This window comes from Mytilus californianus, unplaced genomic scaffold (genome assembly GCF_021869535.1).
Source record: "Mytilus californianus isolate M0D057914Y unplaced genomic scaffold, xbMytCali1.0.p SCAF_3, whole genome shotgun sequence".
Taxonomy (NCBI): domain Eukaryota; kingdom Metazoa; phylum Mollusca; class Bivalvia; order Mytilida; family Mytilidae; genus Mytilus; species Mytilus californianus.
Genome location: NW_026262679.1, coordinates 49,051,506 through 49,066,041, shown reverse-complemented (window position 1 = coordinate 49,066,041; position 14,536 = coordinate 49,051,506). Strand labels below are relative to the sequence as shown.

The window sequence follows — 14,536 nt, the reverse complement described above, 5'->3', positions numbered from 1 at the left end:
ACTGCATTCACGGACATACCAAAAACAAATCATTCGTTTCATCTTTTCTTTGATGCAGTTCATCAGAACGAAATAATACAGAATGTTTGGGGCCTTATAGACATCTCAGTGCCCTTCGTATTAACCAAATCTTTTCATTGAGTAGGCATACTAAACGGCAATAAAAAGGGTCTTGTCTATCCTATGCCCGCAGAAACATGTTCGTAATTTTTATTCAAAACTTTCATATTCTGTCGTGTTTAAGGGCGAGAACTTCTTGGTAAGACAAGAGAGGTTCGGAATGCCCATTCTTGGTTTCTCAGTAGAGGTTTGTTTTAATGTTGAAATTTTTTTGAAAGATCTTTTTTGTTTTCCTTTTGGCCGTGGTGTTAAGGGGAGAACCATACATCTTTCAATGTGGACCTAGTTGAGACAAATATAAGTGGATTTACACAGATTAATTGACTCATTTATGATATCGTGTGATTACTATATTCTGGTGCTCAAATTTTATTATCTCCTTTTTTTACTGTTTAGGGTACAAACCAGTATACAGATATATATTTATATGAAGAAAAAGATAGATGTGTTTGCTATATGTTTTTATTATAAAAAGGATGCATGACACAAACAAAAATTAATGAGCAACGCGAAAAAAAAAATCTGTTTGAAATGCTTAGAATATCTAAGCTTTCACATAAGATTATGAACCAACAATATCATTTCCATCAAGCGACATGTACACAGTGGATAACATTGCAAATAAAGAGTAATGAGATTAATGAAATTGTAACATAGAATTTATATTAAATAGCAGACATAAAAGATCGTGACAGAAAGAAAAAAAAATATAAATCAAACATAGTATCATTGATCGAACGTTTTGAAAACATATGAAAAAAAATTATGAATCTAACTTTTCGTAAATATTTAAAAAAGATGAAATTTCAAAGTATGTGAAAATGTATTTTATGTATAACGTATTAGTGTCCAGATTGATTCTTATCGTCTCCAGTTGCTATTATTTCTTTTATTACCAAATGTCCATCATTGTTCTTAAAACATTTCAGATTCTTCTGGTCTACCGACTTCGGCAGTGTTATCTTACGATAAAATGATTCTCGTATTTCATGTCCATTTTCAGATCTCTGTCGCTTTCCTTGTGTTATTATAACACCGTCCGTACATGTTACACTGACTTCCTCTGGATTGTAATTCTGAATATCGATGTTCATCAAATCATTTTTACTTTCAGATGAAATAACTTCTTTCTCGTCTTCGTTTTGTTTCTCAATAGGCAGTATTTTGGTTTTAGATTCGTCGCTTTCGATGAACGGAGCTTCTAGCACTAGTGATCCATCTGATTTCATGAAGCTGGTTATTTTCTCCTTGTCAACATCCTTGGGAATTTTTACAGTTCTATTTCTTTCGACGATGTCGCCCCATTCTTCATTTCCTTCAGTAGATTTTGCATTAATGAATACGTTGTCGTTCTCTACTTTCACTTTGATTTCCTCTGCGTTAAAATCGCCAATAGGTACACTGTATGTCCACTTTTTGACAGTTGGTCTCTTTGTAATGTAACGCTGACATCCTGTTGAACAAGGTTTATAATATGGCTTACCGTATAGTGACATGCAATTGGTCCACGGCTTCGTACTTATTAAATCATCACAGACTTCTTGTAAGAGTTGGTTCAACACAATCGGAATTATAGCCATGGTTTTACAACTGTATATTGCTTACTGCTTTACCTTATAAATCTTTAGTAGATTAATCAGTCTCTCACACAATCGGGTTTTTATACTGTAAGACAAAATTTCTAGAACGTACTCGATAATGAACTGTCTTTCTTACCTGTCAATTTGCTAAATATAGACATAAATTAATACGAAATCGAAAATTCGGGAATACCCTTTGGTGATGTAAACAAAGCAGGTTGTTCTAGTACAAACTAGAAACGAAAGAAAATCATGTTTATATATACATTATTAATTCAATTTCAAATCAAAATTGTATTGTCATGTCTTATATCTATATGTATGATCTGTGAAAAATAGATAAAATCATAGTATATCAAGTAGAAGAAAGCATGACTTGTGAAATTTAAAAAAAAGAGCTGATACAATGTGTATTTTATCGCGATAACTCTATCTTCAGATTTCAATCTGGTTTTTATACGACCGCAAAAAAATTTTAAGGTCGTATATTGGTATGACGTTGGCGTCGTCGTCGTCGTCGTCGTCGTCCGGCGTCGTCGTCCGAATACACAATGGTTTTCGCACTCTAACTTTAGTTTAAGTGAATGGATCTCTATGAAATTTTACCATAAGGTTCAATACCACAATAGGAAGGTGGGGATTGATTTTGGGGGTTATGGTACCAACAGTTAAGGAATAAGGGGCCAAAAAGGGGCCGAAAATAAGCATTTTTGTAACTTCCAGACATAACTTGTGTGTTAGCATATGGATCTCTTTGACATTGTACCACAAGATTCCATATCACAAAGGGTCAATGCTGGGATTGATTTTGGGGTTAATTGCCTCAAAATTTTAGGAATAAGGGGCCAAAAGGGGGCAAAAAACAAGCATTTTTCTAGTTTCATGACAATAACTTGTGTGTAAGTGTATGGATCTTTCTGAAATTTTACTACAAGGTTCCATTTCACAAAGGGAAAGCTGGAATTGAGTGTTGTGGTAATTGCCCAAAACGTTTAGTAATAAGGGGCCTAAAAAGGGGTTTAAAATAAGCATTTTTTAGTTTCTAGACAATAACTTGTGTTCAAGTGTATGGATCTCTCTAAAATTGTATTACAAGGTACCATACCACAAAGGCAAGGCTGTTATTGAGCTTGGTTTGGGGGGAAAGGGGGGTGGGGGTGATGAATCATAAGGGGGCGGGGGTCAAAAAAGGGGTATTTTTTTTTTTTCCTTTTTTTGTTGTTTAAAATTTACATTTTAAGTTAGTTATTTTTTATCACGAAGAGAAAGTAGGAATTGAGTTTTGGGGTTAATTGCTCAAACATTTATGAATAAGGGGCCAAATATTGGTCGAAAATAAGGATTTTTTTAGTTTGCAACAAAAACTTGTGTTCAAGTGTATGGATCTCTGTGAAATTGTATTGCAATGTACCATACCACAAATTGAAGGTTGTGATTGAGGTGGGGGATGATGAATCAAAAGGGGGTTGAAAAAATGTGTGGGGGGTAGGATGTTTTTTTTTCCTTTTTTTTTTCTTTAAAATTTTCCATTTAAAGATGGTTGTTTCAGATTTATATATGAAAGAAAATAATAATGATACGGTTATATATCATAAGGAATTGAAATTTAAAATTATGTATATTGGAAATTTAGGTTACATTGGAAAGTAATAATTGGCTTTGGGGGGGGTGGGGGGGGGGGGGGTGGTTATTGCTCTAATGTTTAAGGAATAAGGGGAAAAAAGGTTAAAAAACAAGGGTTTCCATTTTAATAGACAAATAATTGAGTAAAGAACATTATTTAAAAGCAGTGTAAGGTTGGTAATTCAAACTCATTTAAATATCTCATCTACACTGCTTTTAAATTATGTAAATTGGAAATTTGCCAATAACTTTATTGTTAATAAATGCATTGGAAATTTGCCAACAATTTTAGTGTAATAAACTTCATTGGAAATTTGCCGATATAAAATTTTGCTGATGAAGGTTTTTTGTTTACCTTTAGCCTTGACTATGAAGTCATTTTCTATTTTTATAGCCTTATGATGTAGTTGAATTATTTAATACTTTTATGATGTGTTTAAATGGGGTTTTATCATGTTTATGGTTGCAAATTTATTGTTTTAGTATAATAAACTCCATTTAAAATTTGCCAATAAAAAAAATTTTTGTTTATTTTTAGCTATGATTATGATGTCATTTTCTATTTTACTTTTATGGTTGCAAAGAAATTTTTATTTTTAGATATTACTGTTAAATGATGCTGATTAAGGTTTTTGCTATGTTTAGCCATGACTATGATGTCATTTTCTATTTTAATATCTGTTATGATGTATTTAAATGGGCTTTTATGGTTACAAAGGAATTTTATTTTTAGATATTACTATAAAATGTTGCTGATGCTGATTAAGGATTTTGTTTATTTTTAGCCATGACTATGATGTCATTTTCTATTTTAATACCTTTATGATGTAATTTCCATTTTTAGATATTACTGTTAAATGATGCTGATTAAGGGTTTTTTGCTATGTTTAGCCATGACTATGATGTCATTTTCTATTTTAATATCTTTATGATGTATTTAAATGGGCTTTTATGGTTACAAAGGCATTTTATTTTTAGATATTACTTTAAATGTTGCTGATTAAGGATTTTTGTTTATTTTTAGCCATGACTATGATGTCACTTCTATTTTAATACCTTTATGATGTATTTAAATGGGCTCCCATGAATTTAGATTTTTGATTATTTATACATGTTACCAAATTGGTCCACATTGAACAAAAACGGTCCAAATTTCAACTTTATTACATTACATCAAACATTGAATTCTACATATTCTTTGATATATTGAAATTAACAAACAATTTAGTTTATGGAGATTCCACCATAATAGGTAAATTAAATTTTTTCAAGTTCTTACACCACATTCATCCTGTGTCAGAAACCTATGCTGTGTCAAATATTTAATGACAATCCAAAGTCATAGCTGTATCAAGCTTGAATTTTGTGTCCATACTTGCCCCAACTGTTCAGGGTTCGACCTCTGCGGTCGTATCAAGCTGCGCCCCAGCGAAGCATTTTATTTTTTCTTATACTTGATTTACATTTTATTTATTTGTGTTATAGTTATTCTGCAAATTATAACGGTCTACTTTTAGTATTGTCCATCATGATTAGTGGCAGATTCCCTTTGATCGCCCCCAAAAACGAAAAATCTCAGGTTTTTCACGATATGTATATTAACACTGGACACTTTTAATTTGCAAAACACTCATTTGCAAATCCGCCGCCGCCTCTCCTTACAGCTACAGTGTCGTGTATATAACCAAAATGTGCGGAATTACATGGGATTCAATAATTTCATTGCTTTTCTGCTGTTATTATTATATATATTTTGTAATTTGATTTAGAAAAACATGGGATTTTCAATATCCCATGGGATAAGGCAAATCCCATGGGATTGACCATTATCCCATGGGATTTTGGTTAAATCCCATAGGATTTTTTTGGGTCCCATGGGATTATTGTAGTCCCATGGGATATTTGTTGTCCCATGGGACCAAAAAATTCCCATGGGACTATAATTATCCCATGGGATTTTTAATATCCCATGGGACAAAATAAAATCCTATGGAATTCAAATTATAAATATACAGTAATGTGTATGTTACAATAAATGCTGTTTGGTAGTAAAAAGTTTATAATATAAATATGAGTGTATTTTGGGTTTTTTCATTTTGTCACAAACATGTTTTTAATTTGTTTATATGACAATAAAGATTATTATTATTTTGGAAAGTATAATAATATTTAAAGTCAAAAAATAAAATCCTTTATCTGAAATAAAATGATGACATGTCTTAATAAAAGAAAAAATATTGATTTGAAATCTTTGTCTTGTTTGTTTTATTATGAAAAATAGAACTGAAAAAAATATTTCATATTCTGACTGAATAAATTGACAAAGCACAGTTAATAGTTTACTCTTTTAATGAGGTAAAGTTTTCTTTGTTATAGTTCCATTGCAATACATGAATATGCAAACGATTTGAATCTTATACCTTTGTGGTGTTCATAATATTACGTTTATATTTGCAAATTTATAAAATAAACACTTTTCCTGTTAAGTTTTAGTTTTCTTGTTTCAGCTTGCTATGTACAATTATTCAGTCCACTATATAAGAGTCAAGTAAATAAATTATTTCATCCACTAGAATATTCCTACAATTCTTAGACAAAACATTTTTGCAATCTGTTCTTCAAAAATCTTCCTCCGTACATCTTTATTGGATGGAGCGATTTAAATGAGTGGACAAAGCAAGTTCATTTGGACAACAAAATACTAATATATTTTTTCATTCCTCCCTTCTTTCAATTGATATTACGTTGTTGCATTTACATGATTTAGTTCTTGTGCATCTGTGATCATGATAATATGACTCCTTTTTGTTTATAGTCATTATGTTGAAATTTCCTCTTTCTTATGTAGGAAAAAAACACATTCCATTTCAAATTAATAAAAAAGTCACACTATGTAGAAAAATATCAACTTTAAGTTTTCTGTTCAGTATTGACCTGTTGAATGATGATCATGAAAACCAAGATGTCTGACCTACAAATACACAAAACTCAAAAATAATAAATGAAGAGAAATACAGCAATAAAATGGCTACTTTATCATGTTTATGTACATTTTGATAAAACTTTCATTTGAATATTTAAAATTGTAAGAACTCTTATTTCAGTGCTTTGTGTCTATGGTTTTCATATTAGTTGTTTTTGTGCCTTGTTGCAGTCTTTTGAGTTAAACCAATTGCAACAAATGTTTACAGTTTGTTCAAAGGTTGTGCTGTTATTAAAACCACTGTCCTAGGTTAGGGGTGGGATGGGTGCTCACAAAACGTTTATTTTATTAGTTGATATTCGCTATGAATTAGCTGTCAGTAACTGTAAGTACTAATAGATCTGTATGTTGAGTCTTTTTTGTTATAGGGAAAGAATAAATTTCCAGCCACATACGGTTTGTGTTTTTGGTAGCTGCTTTGTTGCATTCTAATGAGTTAATAAAATTGAGAATGAAAACGGGAATGTATAAAAATAACCTGACCCAAGAGCAGAAAAAAGCCCTTTTCAACTGATTTTATAGTTTTTATATTGAACTGACACTTACACCACTGTCCTTAATTAGAGGTGGATTTGGCGCCAGCAAACATGTTAAACCATGCCACATTTTGTAAGTGTCTGTCCCAAGTCAGGGGCCTGTTATTCAGTGGTTGTCAATTGTTGCTATATATCATATTTGTTTTTTGTTTATTGTTTTGTGCAAAAATCAGGCACTTAGCTTTCGCCTTTGTGGTGTTTCCCCCAAGCATGTTTAGCATGGATAGACATTATGCCCTTTTTAAATGACACATGCCCTTTTTGAATTGTTTTACATTTGTTTTTTGAATTTCATGGCCATTATCGAAGGCTGTACAATGAACTAATTTTGTTAAATTTCATGTCATTTGATCCTTATTGGAGAAATCATACCGCTTCTTATTTTTATATCAACCCTGCCGTATTTTGCCTGTCCAAAATCAGGAGCCTGTACATAGTTCAGTGGTTGATGTTGGTTCACGTCCGTCATATTTGTTTTTTCATAACTTGTTCTTTTCTATGAATTAGTCTGGTATATTTGAAGTTTGAATTGATGTTTTGTTCCAAATTTTGTTTGTGGTGTCTTTTATAGATGACTATATTATGTGGGTTTTCTCATTATTTACAGGTCATCATTGGCCTCTAATAAGTAATTGCATTGCTTTCATCCACTTAATTGAACTCTGGTGGATAGTTTTCTCATTTATCATACCACATCTTATTTTCATAATAATCATTATTCAAGGGCAATAACTTTTATAAAAGTGGACTTACCATTTAGGCTTTGTTGACGTCTGTAAATCTATTTTTGTTGATTATCTCTTTTGTTTATAGTTTCCCTTTATCTTTAATGTTCTTGCCCTACACATAAAAGGGTAAACATTATCATTTAATGACAATAACTACTATTACATAATTAGTAGGCAACTGACAATTTTGGATCATTTGTATATCTTGTCATGGTCATCATTTTTTTTTTTTAATATTATCAATATTCTATGAAAATGAGGTCACAGTAATATTAACCTTGGCAGACAGACAACTTCTTATTTTTATATGACACCTTGCAGTCATTCCATACACTTACAAGTAGACATATGCTTATAATATCTGATAAAAAGAAAAAACCAAGAAAACTTAGCATTGACCAAAGAACCATAAAATATGGTCATGGTTATATGAATCTGCCAGACAAACATGCACACCTTACAATCGTTACATCCGCCAAATATAATTTACCTGTTGCTTAAAGCATATGATAAACTGACAAAACAATGCAAACTTTTCATTGACCAATGAACCATGAAAATGAGGTCAAGGTCATATAAAACATGCCAGACAGACATGTGCATCTTACAATCATTCCATTCACCAAATATAGGGGCCTTATTGCTTACAGTATCCGAAAAATAGACCAAACCACAAAAACTAAACATTGTCCAATGTACTATGAAAATAAAGTCAAGGTAAGACGAAACTTCTCAGTCAAACATATCATGATATGCACCTTACTATCATTCCATACACCAAATATAGTTGACCTATTGCTAATTTGAAAATAAGAAAATAGAAAAACTGACCAAAAAACAAAAAAATAACATTGAGCAATGAACCATAAAAATGAGGTCAAGGTCGAATAAAACATGCCAGACTAACATGTACATCCTTAAAAATTTTCATACACCAAATATACTTGACATGTTGCATACAGTATTAGAATAAAATGCTCCGCTGGGTGCAGCTTGATACGACCGCAGAGTTAGAACCCTGAACAGTTGGGGCAAGTATGGACACAACATTCAAGCTTGATACAGCTCTGAATTTGGATTGCGATTAAATATTTGACACAGCATAGGTTTCTGACACAGAATGAATGTGGTCTAAAAACTTAAAAATTTTTAATTTACCTATTATGGTCCAATATCCAAAATCTAAATACATACACGGTTAGATTCAGCATATCAAAGAACCCCAAGAATTCAATTTTTGTTAAAATCAAACTAAGTTTAATTTTGGACCCTTTGGACCTTAATGTAGACCAATATGAAAACGGGACCAAAAATTAAGAATCTAAATACACGGTTAAATTCAGCATATCAACATGATCAAAGAACCCCAATATTTCAATTTTTGATGAAATCAAACCATATCATAATTATTTGCTTTTATACATAAATAAAAAATAACCAACTTAAAATGGAAAATTTTAAAGAAAAAAAAAAAAGGAAAAAAAAATCCCCCCCCCCCCCCAATTTTTTTAACCCCCTTATGATTCATCACTCCCAAACTCAATCCCTTTGTAGTATGGTACCTTGCAGTACAATATTTCAGGGAGATCCATACACTTGAACACAAGTTATTGTCTGGAAACTAGAAAAATGCTTGTTTTTTTTGCCCCTTTTTGGCCCCAAATTCCTAAACGTTTAGGGCAATTACCCCCAAACTCAAACCCAGCTTTCCCTTTGTGATATGGAACCTTGTAGTACAATTTCATAAAGATTCATACACTTACACACAAGTTATTGTCCTGAAACTAGAAAAAGGCTTGTTTTTTGCCCCTTTTTGACCCCTAATTCCTAATATTTTAAGGCAATTACCCCCAAAATCAATCCCAGCCTTCCCTTTGTGGTATGGTACCTTGCACTACAATTTCAGAGAGATCCATACACTTGAACACAAGTTATTGTCTGGAAACTAGAAAAATGCTTATTTTTAGCCCCTTTTTGGCCCCTTAAGTTATTCCTATACGTTTTGGGCAATTACCCCCAAACTCAATTCCAGCTTTCCCTTTGTGATATGGAACCTTGTAGTACAATTTCGGAAAGATCCATACACTTACACACAAGTTATTGTCATGAAACTAGAAAAATGCTTGTTTTTTGCCCCTTTTTTGGCCCCTAATTCCTAAACTTTTGAGGCAATTACCCCCAAAATCAATCCCAGCATTCCCTTTGTGATATGGAACCTTGTGGTACAATGTCAGAGAGATCCATACACTAACACACAAGTTATTGTCTGGAAGTTACAAAAATGCTTATTTTTGGCCCCTTTTTGGCCCCTAATTCCTTAACTGTTCGTACCATAATCCCAAAAAACCATTCCCAACCTTCCTTTTGTGGTATTGAACCTGATGGTAAAATTTCATAGAGATCCATTCACTTAAGGTGGTACCCAACACCTTGACTAATATTAATTTGGCTCGTTTAATTTTCATAAAATTTTGACAAAATGTTTACTTTGACCCTTTGACAAAAATATGAAAATTTCAAAAAATTTGAACCAACCACTTTATCAGAAAAATTTCATTGGTTATATAGCAGTTTGACAAACACTAATTTTGATCATTGAAAAGCTTAATATTTCCTTAACAATACATCGTAATTAAAACGTTTAGCTGATTTTTACAGAGTTATCTCCCTGTAGTGTTAGGTACCACCTTAAACTAAAGTTATTGTGCGAAAACCAATGTGTCTTCGGACGAAGACGCCAATGTCATACCAATATACGACCGCAAAATTTTTTTGCGGCCGTATAAAAACTGGACATTTTTACCTAGGAATAGTGATGTCTTGGACTAGGAAAATTAGTCTGGGGACATAAATTACTGACATCGGACTAAATATACTAGTAAATTCTGTATCCATGGACTTTTTATACTAGTTATATTTGTCTGACCAGACAATTTTTACAAGGACTAATTTATCTCTTACACTAGTTCTCAGAGAGACATGTCACCTTACCTTGACACATAATTCTGACTCTGAACAAACCAGTATTTGCTCTTACTCCTTAATAATACTGCGTGCTTAGGGGAGAAGCAGCAAATACCAACTTTAAAGTCTTATGTTTTACCCCATTGGTTTCAAAATAAACAACCTTCTGCACTTGAGGTGAACACGCTACCACGAGACCAGGCAGTATAATATAAGGAGTTTACCCAAGATTTAAAGTTTCCAAGTTTTTGCAAAAACTGGATCAAAATCATCATTGAAAAGCAATAACTTTTTAATAAGATTTAAGTTTCTGTTTAAATATTACAGTTTTAGAGATAAAAAGGCAAATTCAAGAAATATGAAGAAAAAAAAAAGGTAAAAATCTGTATTTAAGGCAACAACTCCTATGAGTCAGCTGCCAGTTTTGATGCCATTTAAATGGACAGTAGATTTTTTTTTCAACATTCTGAACATTTCTACCCTTGTCAGATATTGTCTATCTATTTTGGCCTTTTGTAGCTTATTACGCAGTATGGCTTTTTAGCCCATTGTTGAAATCTGTACGGTGACCTATATAGTTGTTAACTTCTACGTCTTTAGTTTCTGTTGAAGAGCCGTCACATTGGCAATGTCCAATGATACCATATTTGTATATGTTTTTGTCATGTAGGTGTAAGGGAGTTACCATTTGATTTTTAGGTGTGTGTGGGGGGGGGGGGGGGGGGCTAGGGTGAAAAAAGTTGTCCTGCATATTTTTTTAAGTTGTGATCTCTGTCCTGCCTTTATATTTTTCACTCTATTCGGTCCTGCCTTTTTCTTTATTAGTTTATCCTGACTTTTTTTACATAAATTGTCATCCTGCCTTTTTTTTTTGCCATGTTGCCCATCCTGCCTTTTTTTTTTACTCAAAACTCCTGTCCTGCCTTTTTTCAAATTTCATCCTAGCCCCCCCCCCCCCCCCCCCCCTAATAAAATTCAAATGGAGACAACCTTTTGATTTTCTGGTGGGATAAAAAGTGAAGACAGATTTTTTATCACCTGGCCTGGTTAGTTTTTCAGGGTTCGTAAGGATAGAAAATCCGGCAAATTGTAGAAAACCCCTGTTGTACAACCATATTTGCCAAAAGATTAGTCCAAATAATTATGACGTCTTGCAAGGCTATTTTAACTTTTTTCTGGGCACGTAATAGTCAAAGTTGTGACTGAGTGCGGAAAAATGAAGATAGATAGATAGAAAAAAAATTAAAATAGTCTTGCAAGACGTCATAATTATTTTGACTACCCAGAGACATATATACACATCTGTATATATGTCTCTGGACTACCTAAAGATGTAACCTAATTCTTACTTGTTTGGGGAAAAGGAGAATTAACCGAACCACTATTCAATCTAAATCAGTGAACTGAATTATTGTCTTTTGCAGTAGTCCGATTCGACATCTGTAGCTAATCATGCAAATTGATAGTAAACAGTATACCTTTTTCAGAATGTCAGCTTACAACAAAGAATCACTGGTGATAGGGGAGTGTAACCAATAAATTGATCCTAAATCAGATAAGATTTTCCCAGTAACGGAGAACCCCTTTCTTTGAGTGACTCTTGAGTGAATATAAAAAGTGACGGGGGTCTCACAAATAAATATAAATCTGAATTACAGGAACATCGATAAGCAAAGTAAACTTACATATTAATCTCGAAGTTATTTACGGTAAAGACAGACTGTGCTCCTGAATTAAGGTATTAACTTATACATTTGCGTATATTACTCGGGGGGGGGGGGGGTCCTACATACAAGGTGATAGGACGTGCCGCTGGAATAGGTCACTTTTTCCAGCTTGAAAATATGGGAATAGGTGGGGAAAACTATCAGAAATATATGATAAGGTCGATAAAGTTCCAATTACTTGTATATGCAAAGCCCTGTCATTTTTTCACAGCCGAAAGTCTCGCCGTAAGTAAACATTACACACAGAATCTTAGCCTTAAATATTCCACTTTTCCAACACACCCCACGAAACCCAACCAATATGGGAAAAGGTTACAATTTTACCCACGCAATATATGAAAAGGTATACATTTTTAAGATCTAAATTATATGAAAAGGGTGGGGTAACAGAACCCCAGCGACACCCCCTATCAATTAAGTATTGAAGTGCCCCCTCCCCCTCCCCCACCCCGATGTATTTTACTGCTACAATCACGCACCCGTTGCTGAGCAGAGAACCATACTTTCAAGCCAGGGACGGTCTATACTAGCAGTTAGTATAGAAAGTCCCTGTAAAAAGGCAGGCAAATCCTAACAGTACTGTCACTTAATGATACATGTATATCAAGTTACAGCACCTCGCCCAGCACAGTTAGCACACTGGTGTGTGTCAGTCTTATAATATAAAACTGTGTAGGTTCATATCGTTTGATTCAACGTTTTTTCGGATATTTTTAGGACCGTTGTCAACATGGTCAAATCCCACCTGCCACTTTGCAACCTGACCTGCAAAAATATAATTCGACTAAAAACAATGCCAGTCAAAATTGCTTTTTGAGACTGGGCGACTGAAAAAGTGACCTTGTGACCCTACTTGGAATTCTCCATTCATCGGCGTGTGTCGGTGTGGCATTATAATAAGGGGGCATTGTTTTTTTTTTCTTGGGACAAAAAATTGTTTCTATCTTTATTAAAAAAAAAAATCAAGACCAATCATAAACTTTTTTTTCAAAACTCAGTGTCGTATTTTATTGTTTTCCCAACAATGTTTAATAAAAGCTTAAAATGTTTGTTTCACTTCCCTCTGACTTCCCTCCTGATTTTTTTTCTCAAGAAATTATAGAATCAGTAAATGGATATATATATATGTCTGTGGTCACCGTCATGCATTTAGATAAGAAATTCCAGCATGCATCATCAAATAATTCATGTGTATTTGTGACGTCAACATAACTGAAACATTATATTATTTCCCAGTAATTTTTAAATCATTTTGATTTACAAGTATATATGTCTGGGACTTATGCATGTATATACCTCACAGGCACTTGTCTCAGAAAAAAAAATTCTATATACTTTAATTAAGGTAGGTATATAGGGGGGGGGGGGGGGGGGGGGTCTGAGACAAGTGCCTGTGATATATCTGTCAGTCCCAGAATAATAAATATAATTGTATCTTAATCTTTGGAAAAATCCAATTATTAAATTGTTAAATTCTTTTACTTCATAATTATGGCAAAGTATACTTTTTAAAGTTTTAAATTTTAAAGTTAAAATAAATATTCCGTTTTGATCTAAGGAAAAACTTTTAAAACTGTAATGACATGGTCAGTCAACTGATTTGTTGCATGGCTGATTACAGGTAATTAAAGCATGCAGTAATTTTCCATTACGACAGTGCGTGTACCCTGGGGTGTGTATAACGTTTTAGAAATACGGTAACCATAGTTTTCTAGAGAACATCCTGTCGATGTGTAATACAGATTGATGACATTACACAAAATTTCTTTCGTTAAATGTAGTTAAGTATCTGTGTCCATTCCCTGTTGCAACACTACACATTTTTCGAAGAAAAAAATGTTAAAATTTGAAGAAAAAAAATCATTTATATAAAATAAAGAAGAAGAAAAGTAGCAAATAAACTTATGTTATTTGTTATTTGCCTATCCTGCAGTAGACAAGAAATTGAGGATGAATACCATTTCTTCTCAGTCAGTCCATGCTATACATCATTGAGGGATACCTATATACAAAATATTAATAAAAATCTTAATTTCAATTTTATTAAATTGCAGTCACCTATAACACTGAGGCATATGACCGCACTTTTAAATAGCAGTCTGCCAGTCATTATAAAAATCACCATAAAGTATATTAATGCTTGTTTTTTTATTGAGAACATCTGTATAACTTATGTTTCTTTTAATATGTATCCTAATTTTTTTTTTTTTTTTTGTTTTTGTTCATGAACACTAATAATGTGTTAATTGTCGATACACACATATTTATTTTTTTT

At 32.8% G+C, this 14,536-nt stretch overlaps 1 long non-coding RNA gene across 2 annotated transcripts; it reads right to left on the bottom strand.

Moving 5' to 3' along the window:
- Positions 1 to 6,080: 6,080 nt before the first annotated feature.
- LOC127734776 (uncharacterized) lies at positions 6,081 to 12,309 on the bottom strand. Of its 2 annotated transcripts, none has more exons than XR_007997753.1 (3): positions 12,013 to 12,309; positions 7,596 to 7,682; positions 6,081 to 6,294 (listed from the first exon to the last, which is right to left on the bottom strand). It is a non-coding gene; the product is annotated as an uncharacterized LOC127734776 (long non-coding RNA). The 2 variants fall into 2 exon arrangements; XR_007997754.1 differs by lacking the exon at positions 12,013 to 12,309 and adding an exon at positions 11,884 to 11,977.
- Positions 12,310 to 14,536: the final 2,227 nt, after the last annotated feature.